Source organism: Astatotilapia calliptera, chromosome 9, assembly GCF_964374335.1.
Source record: "Astatotilapia calliptera chromosome 9, fAstCal68.1, whole genome shotgun sequence".
Lineage (NCBI taxonomy): Eukaryota > Metazoa > Chordata > Actinopteri > Cichliformes > Cichlidae > Astatotilapia > Astatotilapia calliptera.
The window spans coordinates 18,819,973-18,833,840 of record NC_137430.1 but is presented as its reverse complement, the minus strand read 5'-3'; the positions used below and the strand labels follow the sequence as shown (position 1 = coordinate 18,833,840).

Genomic DNA, 13,868 nt, shown 5'->3' with positions numbered 1-13,868 from the left:
TTATGCACTAATATCTTTTCTGTATGTTCATTATGCTTCACTGCTGCCCTGGGAACTTGGGCATCAGCACCGGGCCTCATAAATATGAATCTCCAATCTATGGAGCAGATGAAGGAAATATATGACTTGAAGGAATGCGAGAAAGTACTGCGTCCAAAGATTTGGTACCACATCACCAGTATACTTCATATCTGGACTGTGCTTTCAGTTCTGTGCAGATGACTGAAGACACTCAAGCTGTGGGCAGGCTGCTTATTGAATTCAAAGGTTGGAATGTGTCCTGTGCTAGCACGGTATGTTCAAACCAAGGCTTTGCATTGCAGGGGGTAGCACAGAATGGAAAGGTCTGAAATGTAATGCATTTGAAATGAAATGAATAGGTGCCAAGGAATGAAATATGACATGCTCACTCCTGAGTCCTGAAGTCTCGGGAGCCCCCGGCTGGGACTTTATACACAGCTGTGCATATATATTGCGTGTCTATATGATGACACACACACACATATATATATACTTACAGATATGTATGTGAGAGGAAATGTGCGTGCATGTTCTACTAGAAGTCGAGTGTGTAATGTGATGCAGGCTGCTCCTGTGACTTTTTCTTCTCTTCACCTTCCTGCTCAGGTCTGATGGAGATTAAGGGCCATTAAAAGCTCTCTGCTTCACGAGCAGTTTCTATTGATCACATCGACTCAACCCACTGTAGCCAATGATCTGATTACAAGTGTTGTACCCCCATTCTTATCCCCTCCCCCTCCACCCTCTCTCTTCTTTGCCCCTCCCCTCTCTTCTTCCTCCCATCCGCCGTTACTGGTTTATCCTTCTCTGTGGATGTTGCCCTGCCTCTGCTGATGTCAGCACCGGGACATGCCCAGAAGGCCCCGAGGCCCCTCGGCAAGCCTCTGAATATTTGCTCGCGTGTCTATCTGTATTTTTGTCTTTTGCTCTCAGTGTCCACTCGTGTATCTTACCCACTCCTTGTTTCTGTGCTCTCACATCCAGTCGTTTCTAAACACAGCAGAGTTGATGAACCTTATTTCTACATAAGAGAAATGGATTGGCTCTGCCCCTAAGCTAAATGAGCTGAGACAGTCTGAAAGGCATCAGCTAACACCCTCCTGATTCCCACCCCTCTGAACATCACCTCCTCCCATCCTTGCATGGTCAAACAGCCCTGCGGGAGCACTCTTCAAGACCACTTTGGTTATTAGCACTGACAGGGGCTCATGGAAATCTTCTTAGTTTGTACTGTACAGGAAGTGTCCCACTATCCTGCTAACTCAGGGGGATTCCCGCAGAACCGGATATCTATCCCCTCTCAGAAATGCCTTATCTTAAAGCCATCTGGCATGATGAGAACAATTGATTATTTTTAGCCACAAGAACAGCATTTAACTATGAATGGCAGTGTGTGCTGATCAGTTCACCACTTTGGTCCAGAAATACCCCAATAATTATTGAATTGATTTATTTATTTCTTTTGCAGAGATTTATGGAGTCGAGAGGATGAATTTTTATCACTGGGGATCCTCTGACTCGAGCAATACCAGGAGGCTATATTTTCATCCATACATTCAAACATCTTGATTGATTGCAATGACAGTTTGTGTAGATGTTGATGGTAGCTACCCATATGCATTCAAATGATTTAATGACTTTAACATCACCAGCAGATGAAAATTTAGGAATGTCTGATACTTTATGCCCCCCCCCAAAAAAGAACCTGGCACATACAGTAAACTTTGGTCTCAACTAGGCCCAACATGCAAAAAAATTGACCAATAACTTAATAAACCCACAGCTGTTTCTTTCTGGTGTGAAGTACATGTGCATTCTTAAGATACTCAAATTTAATCAGCTAATGATTTATAAAACAGGTGACTAACAGCCCGAGACAGTCCTAAGGAAAATAAGACCAATTTCAACAATATGTCTGAGTTTTTTCCACTTTCAGTCTGCTATCATTACATGTGCAATCCATTTTAAAGGTCAAAGTGGCACAAACCCTTCAGCTGTTGAGCACTTTGAAACTAAAGAACAACAACATTTCACTTCTTTATCATTCAAACAACTTGTCAAGGTCTAGAAATGAACTTTCTACTTCATCTGTGTGTTGTTGCTGGCATCACCACAACAGAAGGAGCTGTGCGTTTGATTGAAAAAAAAAAAATCCTAATGGCTTTGCTGCAATTTCTTACACTTGTCAAAGCCATCCAGTGGACCTCTTGGATAGCTAGTTCTGGCCACAGTGTCAGTGTCCTCTGTGATGTTTGCATTAAATGAAAGTGTCAGCAACAGCTGTAAAATATTCAGCACAAACATACTTTGACTCCTCAGCTGTGGCTTAGTGAGAGGAGCGTGCTGAATTGTTTTACACAGTGGTCATGAAGTCAAGATTTTGCCTGCTGGGATTAGCAGACTTACATTTCAACAGCCTTTTTGATGAAGACTGACTGAAAACTCTCTAAATACCTCACGGACAAGTTTGATTCCACTTTAAATACTGTAATACATAATGTTATTCTTTAAAGGAAAGGCACATGCTGTGACAGAACTGGGTCTAATAGCAGTTATAGCTATGTGATAGGAGCTGGTGCCTGTCCTGGTTCTATCAATCAGCCATAGCAGGGAGGGATTCACAGGGCCCAAAACAATACAAAGAGAATAACTGAAGTGCATCACATCAGCAATGGCAAAACTGCTGGATTTTATTTACAATGCCCACATTTTATAATGCAGGAAAAGGTCTGCATTGACTATGAGTTTGGGGTGCTTTGCTTTGATATAGAGTAAAATCCTTGGGGCAGAATCAGGGGAAGAGCTGGAATATGAATAAAAGGAAGATCCATTATATTCAGAACCAGGAGAAGCCATGAGAATAGGACCACATGGGTGGGAGGCTTGTAAACAGCTTTACAGCTTGGATGAAAGGCCCACTGTGATGTGTGTCCAAGCAGAGAACATGAGAGTGTAACACTGTAATGTGAGATTCAGACCCCCGAGAGCATAAAAAGTCTGGCGATAACACAATTAAAGCAGATTTTCATCTATTTTCATACCCCTATCAGCAGAGTCATCCCCAGTCTTCAAAATGCATGAAGATTACCATAAAGAAACCTAAGTGGTTTGTCTACATCTGGGCTTTGATATTGTGCGGATGCTGGGCAAAGGCACTGACCTTCGCCGCTACTGCAATTACATCATAGAGAAGCTTCCGCTCTCATGCATATTAATGCAGGTTCTGGAGGCATCACCCACACCTCTGATTGCCAGGATCTGAGCTTGCCATTGCATGACAAGTGTATCTGGACGTAAAGTGTATGTAATGGGTTTCTGCTTCAGGAGTGATATAGACTACGAGCAAGACCAGATCAAAGGTGCACACATTTTTCTCCGCAGGGGGATACAAGAGATACTCTGTGAGGAAAAAGAGAAAATATGCATCAAAATGAGCATGTGGACTCAGTAACGCTCAAACGTGGCTAAAGGTTAGCCACAATCCTCTTTCATTTCGCTGTGTGGTGCTCTTCATTTCCAAATGGGGTCACTATAATCTTAAGACAATAGGATATTTTGGAGCGGATATATTTAGACTGCAGGACACATAATAAACCTAATTGCAGGGGTATCCTTGGTATAGCCCAGTAATTTCTTTTCTTTTCTATGGACGACCAGAATGTAGAATTACAATAACACCAGTGTTTTTAATCATCCTGCAATCCACATTATTACAACAACTGCTCTTAAACTGGCAAAAAGCACAATAAATAAATAAATAAAAATCCAGATGGACAAGCAATGAAGAGACTTAAACAGGAGACTCATTTTGCTTGTGCAGAGACTCTTGTTACCAGTAGGGGGCCTCCTTGTTATAACATAAAACACACACATGACTGGTTCCATTTTCTAGCAGCCACAGCTTGATCCTGAGCAGACGATGCTGATTCAGTGCTGAATTTGTTAGTGCACCGGTGATGCAGGATATTCACATTTTGCTGATTTACCTAAGAATTCTATTTGATTTCATGAAATCAAACATTTTTTAGCAACTTAAAAAAATACTACTATACAATTACAGCCGCAATACCAACAAAACTAGTTGTTTTCACTTTGACCATGTTAAAGAAATCTCCACAATTCCTAATGTAATATCTTTGCTAAGCATAAATTTAAAAAAAATATATATATCAGATTTTAATATGATGACATGGTGGAACAGAAGCGCTACACTAGCCTTGAATTAATAAACAGTTTTTAATCATATGAAGTCAAACTGCTCTTATTCCCTTTATGCCATAAAAGGCCTGAAGCAGCGTTAACTTCTTTGAAAGAGCTTTGCTCACCAGGGAGCCAGTAGGGGACTAACCATCATGTGAATGGGCTCCATTTGCTGCATCTGCTGCTGCACTCATCGTGTCACGCCTGAACATATAAAAATAATAATAATAATAATCTGAGGAAATAAAGTAAGAAGGATTTCTGTAATATTTCAGCCTCACTAAGCACAGTGTGCCACAGAGTGGATGGTTCTGAGTGTGAAGCTCAGGCTCAAACTGAAGGACACACTGAATTGCGATGCTGTGCATTAGTTACTTCTGATCATTGCAGTGCTACTGTCTCATATTAAATCCCCATAATGAGTAAATTAGTGGCTCTCCATCTGCGGCATTGCAAACTTACAGTCACACATGCTGACTATATTCACAGACCCCTGCTGGGTGTGTTGGTGGAGAATAAACATACACACATTACATCTCACACATTGGAGCAGCTACTGTACAATACACAAAAGACCACATTATAGCTTGGATATGCACTGTAATTCATGCACTTGCCACTGAGAAAATGTTGGCATGGAGAACCCTGATTTACAGTGTGAAGTATAAGAAAAGGTCTTTTGAGCAGTACTATTGATCTGACTACACCCCTCCCCCATCTCCCCTTTAGTGCTGCCCTCCCTCTGTGGTTACATTCCTTCCTGTGTCACGGACTGCACTGTAACATATATGTCTGATTCACTGCACATTCATCATCGATCTACAATCGCTCGCGTTTCGTGCTATGAAAGAGCAGAGACCAGCTCATGATTGGCATCAAAAGAGCTTGTTTCAAAAAGAAAAATATCTTTGAAACCAGTGAAAATGTCGCCAACAGAAAAAAAAAGGAAAAAGGAAAAAGAAAGCAAAAAAAAAACAAACGTCTCAGTAGACTCATTATGACCTAGCTTCGGTCAGATGACTCTATAGCTCACACTTCCTAAAAAGGCTTGTGCATTTAAAAAAAAAGAGGCTATGTGTAAAACGATTAAAGCACAAATGTGAGTCTCCAATAATTTAAAGCGAATGCACAAAGCAGTAGTTTAATTCTAATGTGAAGGAACAGGATGTTAAACATACATTTAAAATGAACACATGGGCAGCTTGAAGGAGGCTGTGAGTAACTGCAGAAAAATTATTGTCACCTATAATCATGATCTCAGTCATTAACACTTTATCTATGTGCAATAAAACAATTCATGCCCTATTTTAAATATATATAAAAAACATCTTCATACCTACATTAGATGTGTGTGAATATTTTTCTGAAAACACAAACACATATATGTAGCCATATTAACAATCACACACACACAGATACACACACACACACACACACACACACACACACACACACACACACACACACACAAACACACACACACATTTACATATCATCTGCAGCCATCTGCTCTAAATGATAGGTAATTAACTCAGGCCTGTCTTTGTCTCTCTCGCTGGTCGGCTGACATATAGGAGCACTTCAGCGGAAATATACGTGAATCGAGGACTTCAAAAGAATGAAAGGACAGGAGGATGAGTGAGGGGAAGAGGATGAGGAGGAGGACTGTATGATGTTTGTGAATGATGCTGCACAAACCCAAAGAGGCAGTGCAGAGAACCATTACAGCGATGAGAGAAAAAAAAAATGGAGATGATGGAAAGAGGACATGCTGGGTCAGAGAGGCTGAGAACACGCACACAATCACACAAGCACACACAGCGCATTGTGTGTGTTGGTTTGTATGTGCGTGTGTGCGCGAAACTGCCTTGCAGCTCACCTACAGACTTCATATCAAGGTCAATCTGTACTGAACCTGATGCTTTGCACTGTGTAGGTTGGAATACAGAAATGCTAAAGCTAATATTGGCACCGCCTCCCTCATCCCCCCAAAAAATAATAAACTGTGGAGTCTATTTTGGATCTTTACATCACATGCGGTGTTTTTGAGAATGCAAAACACATTTTTCATAATGCACAGAATACTGAAAAATATACATGACCAAAAAATCCCTCTGCACAATTATTCTAGTGAAAATGTTATCTAAAAATCTCCAACCAGAAAATAAAACGACACATGAAAATTTCTGAGTTTATACACACACAGAAAATAAACTCTTTCTATCCTCTTGCAGAGATGATGTCTTTTACACAGTCTGAAAAGCAGGCAGATTCCTTTGTTAAACCTCCTTTTCCGGCAATGTCTGCCCCTCCCAGACACCCTGCCATCCAGGTCTGTATCTGTTACAACAGTATGGGGCTATAATTAGCCAGGTATCTCCTGCAGTAATGGTAAGGGGGAGAGAAGCCCTGCATCTACCTTCTAGGACTGGAGACCCAGTTCTCATCAAATGGGATAATTAGAGTGTGTATGGAGATGTGATTCCAGGTAAGAGGTGACAAAGAGCACAGGAAAGGACATTTCGCTACACATTCACCTCTTTTCCTCAAATAGTGAGTGGACCGGGGCTTGTGTCACAGGCTGAACAAGACAAGGGCGGCGGCAAAAGAACAAGATACCACAAGGCACTGTGGTAGATCAAAAAGAAAATGGTATGAAGACAAAAAAACAGATGAAATGAAGATTTAGTGACAAATTTTTGCCCCATGCACATTTGAGGCGGGGCATGAGGTAAGAAAAAAACAAAAAGGTCATGACTTCAACTGCTCAATACACCTAATCGACAGCTTTGGTGAATAGGGAGCATAATGATGTATGGAGATGCTGTATGAGACTTGACCTGGCGCAGCAATTCCCCAGTGCCTCTGCCTCACTGTGATAGAGCGAGGAAGACAAACACACAGTAACACAATCAACATGATGATGACGATGACGATGATGACATGGGGCATCCTGGTAGCCTCGATATGCTGTAGATCCCCACATCTGCAGTCAGCATCCTCTCTATCTGCAGTGTCCCTCCCAGGACGCCCGGCTGACACGTCTGCACCGGTCAGCGGGATACAAACACTCTAATGCACCATTTCAGCAAACAAACAAACAAGCGCTGCCATGGTAATTGCAGTGATTACGAGATAAGCGTCAGGAGGAGAAAAAAAAACAAACCCCACACACACACTTTTGTGGAGGAAGCCCCCCGTGTGACCTTTCGCTGGGATGCAGAAGCAGCACTGCAGCTTGAATCCAGACACGTGTGACTAGCGACACATAGATCCACAGGATGGGTCATGCTGGCGTAAAATACGGAGACGCTAAAGCTTCTCCAGACCTTCACCACACCTTGAGCTTGGCTTCAAAAGGTGCAGCATTTCCAAGCAACAGTCTGTAACTGATATATTCACCACAATAATGGCCTCAATCCAAACATTTTTTAAGACTCTCAGCAGAGGGTGGTTTGCAACTTTCTGCATGGGTGATATCAACCTCCCCCTAAAATTATTTTCCATAAATCATATCTTTACAAAGCCTCTTGGCTTAGTTTTTTCACACAACTCCTACATTCTTAACTTTGCATGTACTAATTAATTTACACATCGCCTGCTGTGAAATTATAGCTCTTTTTTTCTATTATATTGTTATTTTTTTAATTTTTTTTGCACGGATTCTTTGCTTATGTGTAGCTACATACACACATCAACTCTAACTTTCTTTCCACATTTCTATTATATTCTAATTTATTTCTCTTGTACTATAAGTTAAGTGTACTACTTATTATGTTTAAATAAATCTTGAAACTCACCGTATTCGCAACATGTTTGACATAGATTAAATAATTAAGGAAGATAATGAAATAATTATTTTATCCATCACTGAAACTGATATGCAGTTCGCACTGTAAAAATGATCAAACGCCTTTGTTGTTTGATATTAACTTATTATTATAGACATATTTATTTACTTTGATTTTAACTAAATGCATTTTAACAACACATAATATTGTAACATGGTGTGACAGAAACCCTTGCTGTCCATCTCTAAGTAAAAAAATATTCTGGCAATACATAAAGCAGCAGTAGGGATTGCCCTGACCTTTACAAAAAAAACCCAAATTCCCAATTCTTTGAGTTAGAAACAGGGCTCAAAAACCTCATGAAATATTGCCAATGTCGTTTTTATTATATATACGCGGCACATTGTGGGCTTTGTTAGTGATTTATGATTTCTTTTCTCTTGACGTGTTCATCTAAAATTCTGACTTTTAAATATTTAAATTCTGTTACTTTTCTTTTGGCAGTGCTCTGAATCTGGCTGGTAGCTCACTAACTTCTGGTGTCTCGTAAACCCATGCAAGCTGCACAGATCTGCATGCATATCAAAATAATAAAGAGTTAACTGATTTATTCATGTGATGGCACTGTTGTGGTGGTTCTACGAAATACTCTGTGCGCATTTTTGAGCTTGTGTGATTTGAAGGTATTTAAATTATTTAGAAACCATTTCCCCCCAGTTTAGCAGGTCTAAAAACAACATTTTTAAAGCAGGTAATCTGTTTTTTTTTTTCTAAATTTAAATGTTAAAGCACTATATTAACTAAAGTCTAAAATTCCACACACAGGCAATCAGATGAAGTTTATTTGATTTGACATGCTGCTGATCTGAGGTGAACTGATGCAAGTTTAACGATAATCTGATTAAGGTTCCGACAGCAGTATGTTGATCCAGATTTTATTGCGTTCAGTGAAGACAGGAAAGAAGAAAAATATGATAAAATGTTTATGCTTGTTCTATTTTTCACAGAAATGTCATGGCTGGTAAAACTGGCTTAGTCACACATACAGAGCTGAAGGTGTTAGAGGAAAATCAATGGTTGGATTGCAGTGTAAGGTCCTCTGGGTGAGGTAAACACAGTTTGCTATACATTCTGCCTCAAGAACATTGTGAGAAAAGCCTCCAAAAAAGGAAATGCATGAATTTAATCATGAACTCAAGCGCACAAATGACACACATGCACATCACGTGCAAAATATTAATAGTAGTTTTAATTTTTGTAGAACACAATTACAACAACATTGCTGTTGCTTACAACTGGTTCAAAAGGTATCTCATGTTTGGGCACACGTGACGTGACTGCCATCCCCCTTCCCCGCATACCCCCCCCATTTCACTTACACTCAGTCTTACACACACACACATCTCCCCGTTCCAGTGCTGCTACCAAACTCTCAGGCTATGAAATGTACATCACACCTCCGATCTAAGGGAATCTCACCCAAATCCTTCCTTTGAATTATTGAAGAGGACCAAGCCAGCTTGACTCTGATTATCCTCCAATCAATATGCCTCTCCTCTCCTCCTATAACATCAAATGCCTCCGACGATCGATTCAGCCAATCAGAGGAGTCGGTGCAGCTTGAAATGCAGAGTGTATTGTTCTGCATTGTTTACACTGACACCGCCTGGCGTGTATAATAGGTGTGTTTATGGTCAGGACAGACGTGATTGCTGATTGACTTAGATGGTCCCGTGTGTGCTTTAGCTGTCGGGTATGTCGCCGATAACGCCACCTGTTTGTTTCGTTCTCGTGGTTTGCAGGAGCATCAAGTTGAGCAGAGATTTCACGGAGTCTATTTTTCAAAGGCTTTTCTGAATTGGACACGCAGCGCCGTGCTTATGTTTATCTTTTGGCGGCGTGTGCGAGAGCGAATGACAAAGACAAGATGCAAGTACGCATAACAAGGAGACTGCTTAAATCGTTTTACACCTGATAAAGTTTGAATCCCGGGCGTCGCTATAGCTCACATGGTTGAGCAGGCGACTTGTATGCTGAGGGCTTCTGCAGGGGCTGAAGGGGCTCCACTGTCTTCCCGGTCTCTGCACCTTCCTATCAATAAAGGCAAATAAATAAATGAAGCTTGAATGAGTTGTAGAACATAGACCCTTGTCAAAGATAACCTCGAAAGCTGAGTTGAGCACTAATAAAACTCTTTTAATTTCACCCTAACAAGCAATTTTGTCCCGAGTGTGAGTCTGAGAGGCTTGCAGCGATTTTCTTTTTCAATCACAGACTTACAGGTGAATCAACACCTCACAACCGTTTTACAATAAGCAGACTGAATACAAACATACATCTGTAACCCTACAATTATACAAGACACACACACACACTCTCCCTCTCAGGCCCATATAATGGTTGCAGGAGGCTGCTCTGTTATTTGCGAAATGGAACAGTTGATGTGTGATTGTTGTCTGTCTGTACTTAAAAGCTGCTGGCTTCTTCTTAAGATGCTGTCAGGCTTTTGCACATTTTCTCCTGAAAACAGAGAATCCTCGCTCGATCGGCCCTGATAATTGTGCCATAACACAGATCACACGGAATGGGCCTCACGTGAAAGAAACACTTTGACGATGGAGGTATGCTCTGAATGTGTGTGGACGCTGGATACTTTGACTCAAATCGTAATTTTAGGATGGGCCTAAGGGTTTCAGGAGTTTGACAGCAATATCATACCGGACCAAACACCTATTATTTCATGACCGCGCACACACAAATACCTTCACTGCAGGTTGCACAGATCAGCTGCTGCATCTCTGCACACACATGCGATCTGCAGCAGGATGGATGTATCAGCGGGGGCCAGATGATGGCACTCTTTTCTCTGTAGCAGGCTGCTGGATGCCCCCACCGCGTGCATTGACTGCATGATGCAGCTGGCCTCATTTTAATGATTTAAATCACTTGAGGTCCGCCGCCACACATTTTAGCGGCTTGACTGAATTTATCCTCGTTGATAGAGATCAGTGCCCTCAGCCCTGGACGTTGCCAGACTACAGTAGAAGGAGAGACCTCTCCGACTGACATGATTGGATACAGCTCTCCGCTCTGATTTTACTTTTGATCCCGCCGCTCTGACTCTGGCCCTGGGGACAGATGAGTGGAATGGAGCGGTAGAGATAGAGCAGAATGCCATGCACTCTTTTCTATCTCACTGGTCAGCCTTTTATACAGATGCAGGTCCAGAATGAATACTGTTGAAATGTACTAATGTTCTCCTATATTAAAAACAGGCATTTTGAATGCTCCACATAACATGCTGCACGTGAAGTACGGTGGCTTTCTGTAGTTAAACGAGCCTAAAAACACATTATTGCAGCGCAAAGTACAAAATTTACACTGGCAACAAATCACTTGATGATTATGTGTGTTATAATTGGATCACAGAGGCACGTTCTCGATACATAGCAGTTAATCAGAAAGACTTGAGAGAACGATAATGCAATGCTGCTGCACAGAAAAAGGCTTCTGTTCCTGGAGTCAAGATAGGCTGAAACATACACACGTGTGTTACCTCCTCCTGTTCAACAGCAAGGCACTGCGAGGTGCAGGCGGAGGATGAGATGATACAAGTGTAACCTCTATAGAAGAGGTTTAGGAGCCTCCATAGCGCCATCACCATTCACAGGCTCAAACAGCCCACATAGAGAAACACAACGCTGTGAAGTGAACAGCAGGTCATCGGCAAAATATCGCTTTTAGCATTTGCACTGCACTCATTACTGAAAGTACATACACACAGGGAACAGGGACGCACGCCACTTTGCATGCATGCAGTCATTATAATGCAGAGACAATGTTTCTTACCATGTGATCGGGCATGCTTAGTTAATTCCCTCTGTTGACCTGGAGCCCAATGCACTATTGATTAGCAGGATGGCAGTGTGTGTTTGTGTTTGTGTGTGCCTGTAATGACGCATTGTCGAGCTGAAGCTATAACAGCGTGGCGTCAGAGGGCACCGTGGTGCGGCAAGGTCAAATGAAGGACGTCGGCGAGTGCTGCAGAATTAGAGCTGAGAGCCTGAGCGAGGGCCGTGCTGCAGAGGGAGAGCAGAAAATAGCACAGCTGAGGGAGACAGAGAGACAGAGCACATAAATAGCAGGGCTAAGATTTCACCCTTCCCTCCATACGCCGTCACTTTTACTTCACAGGTAGCGCACTGTGACGAGTAGCCGCAAGTTTATGTCGCCTGAAAGCTTTTCACGAGCCGTCCCACCAACGAGGGATTCGCTCTGATAAGACTACAGTGATTCCACCATAAACACAGACACACACATACACAGTAAAAAAGCCAGGGAGGAGTTTACACAGCAAGCTTTCCACAAGTTGCAATATTACACTCAGTTACACTCAGTTACATCAATGTTCATTTGAGGAAACTATTACTTTAAGAATTACAGCACGGCTGTTGCTGCATGCTGTATTTGTGGGCAAGTGTACAAGTGAACTTCAAGAACTGGTTATCCAAATTTAAGTTATTAAAAAAATACAAATACACAATACAAATAGATGCAGCTGCCTGATAATTTCGTACTTTATCGGTATATTATTCATTAATGAAACTGTATGAAAGAGGAGAAGCTATAGCTAAAGCAGAAGTACCTCAGAAGTACACTTTAATCAAGAACTTCAGTTAAGGTTGTCACCAGTCATTTCATTTTTGTCCTGTGTATAATCGTGCCACAATCATTTGTTACCATTAAAATCCCCTGGACAATTAAAATTATTAATACTGATTTAATGCAGCATTATATTTAATACTATTTTTTATATATACTGTACAATAACGCCCCAACTTTCTTCAGTTGTCTTTCTTTTTGCAATTTCTTTTGCTTTTCTGCCTTTACGGTTACCGAATTTGTCTTTTTTTCCTTTACAGTGTCATCTATCATGGGAAATCTGACCCATATTGTGTAATTAAACGATCGATACCTCTGAAATAGTGAGGGATGTGTCACGGCCCAAACGCCAGCTACCATGACTGATTGGGATCCGTTGTCTTAGATCTGAGTTGCGTCCTCTGCGGGGCAAAAACAATCAGAGGACACTCCACAGAAAGTCCTGCAAAGGCCCGGGAGCCACAGAGGGCATGACAACTTCTGCAGGAAGTTGAGGAACGTGAGGAATTTTAATGCGGAATGTGAGATATATTTTCAATTAGACTGCCTAAATGACTTTTCCCTTTTTCAATAAAAACGGCTGTAATTGGAAACAGAGTTCATTCTATTATAGTTTAATTATTTCAGTTATTTCAGAAGATATACAGGTAAAGGTTTGCTGACTTTATTATGGACAACACTGGCAACACAACTTATAAAGGGGACTAAGATTTTCCATCAAATTATATACAATTTATAAAGCACAGCGTAAAAGTCAGCTTCACTTCATTTATTTAATTTGGAAAAACTGTAAACATACTATATTTTTATTAGATTAGTGACTTATTAACTGAATTAAGTGGATTTGAAATAAAGGTTATATCACAAAATTACACCGCATCAAGCAAAGTTTACATATTCCTCTTCTGCTGGAATAATGAGAGAGCGTTCCCCGACAGGTGTGTGGGTGTTGCAGAGTACACTGAACACAGCTGCGGCTGACACAAAGTGAAATTAAGGCAGCTGCTAAAAGCCAATGGTGGAGTAGTTCTGAAAATGCCAGCGGCCATTTCTTATCTCACATCACAACAATTAAAACTGTCTGGGAGGTAAAACACAGTGAATCGGACCTGGACTTGTGGGTTTCCATAGTAACATGTATAATTATGGTAATTAGACCATTGTGAGCAATCTATTCCATCCAAATTAGGTAAA

General features: G+C 41.3%; 1 long non-coding RNA gene across 2 annotated transcripts in view; it reads right to left on the bottom strand.

Annotated features, from left to right (window-relative positions):
• Positions 1 to 9,378: 9,378 nt before the first annotated feature.
• LOC145430943 (uncharacterized) overlaps positions 9,379 to 13,868 on the bottom strand; it is a 49,058-nt gene continuing 44,568 nt past the window's right edge. For both annotated transcript variants that reach the window (XR_013911288.1, XR_013911289.1), the window contains exons 4-5: positions 11,862 to 12,091; positions 9,379 to 10,103 (exon numbers count right to left, since the gene is read on the bottom strand). This is a non-coding gene — a long non-coding RNA (uncharacterized LOC145430943). The remainder of the gene's footprint in view (positions 10,104 to 11,861; positions 12,092 to 13,868) is intronic.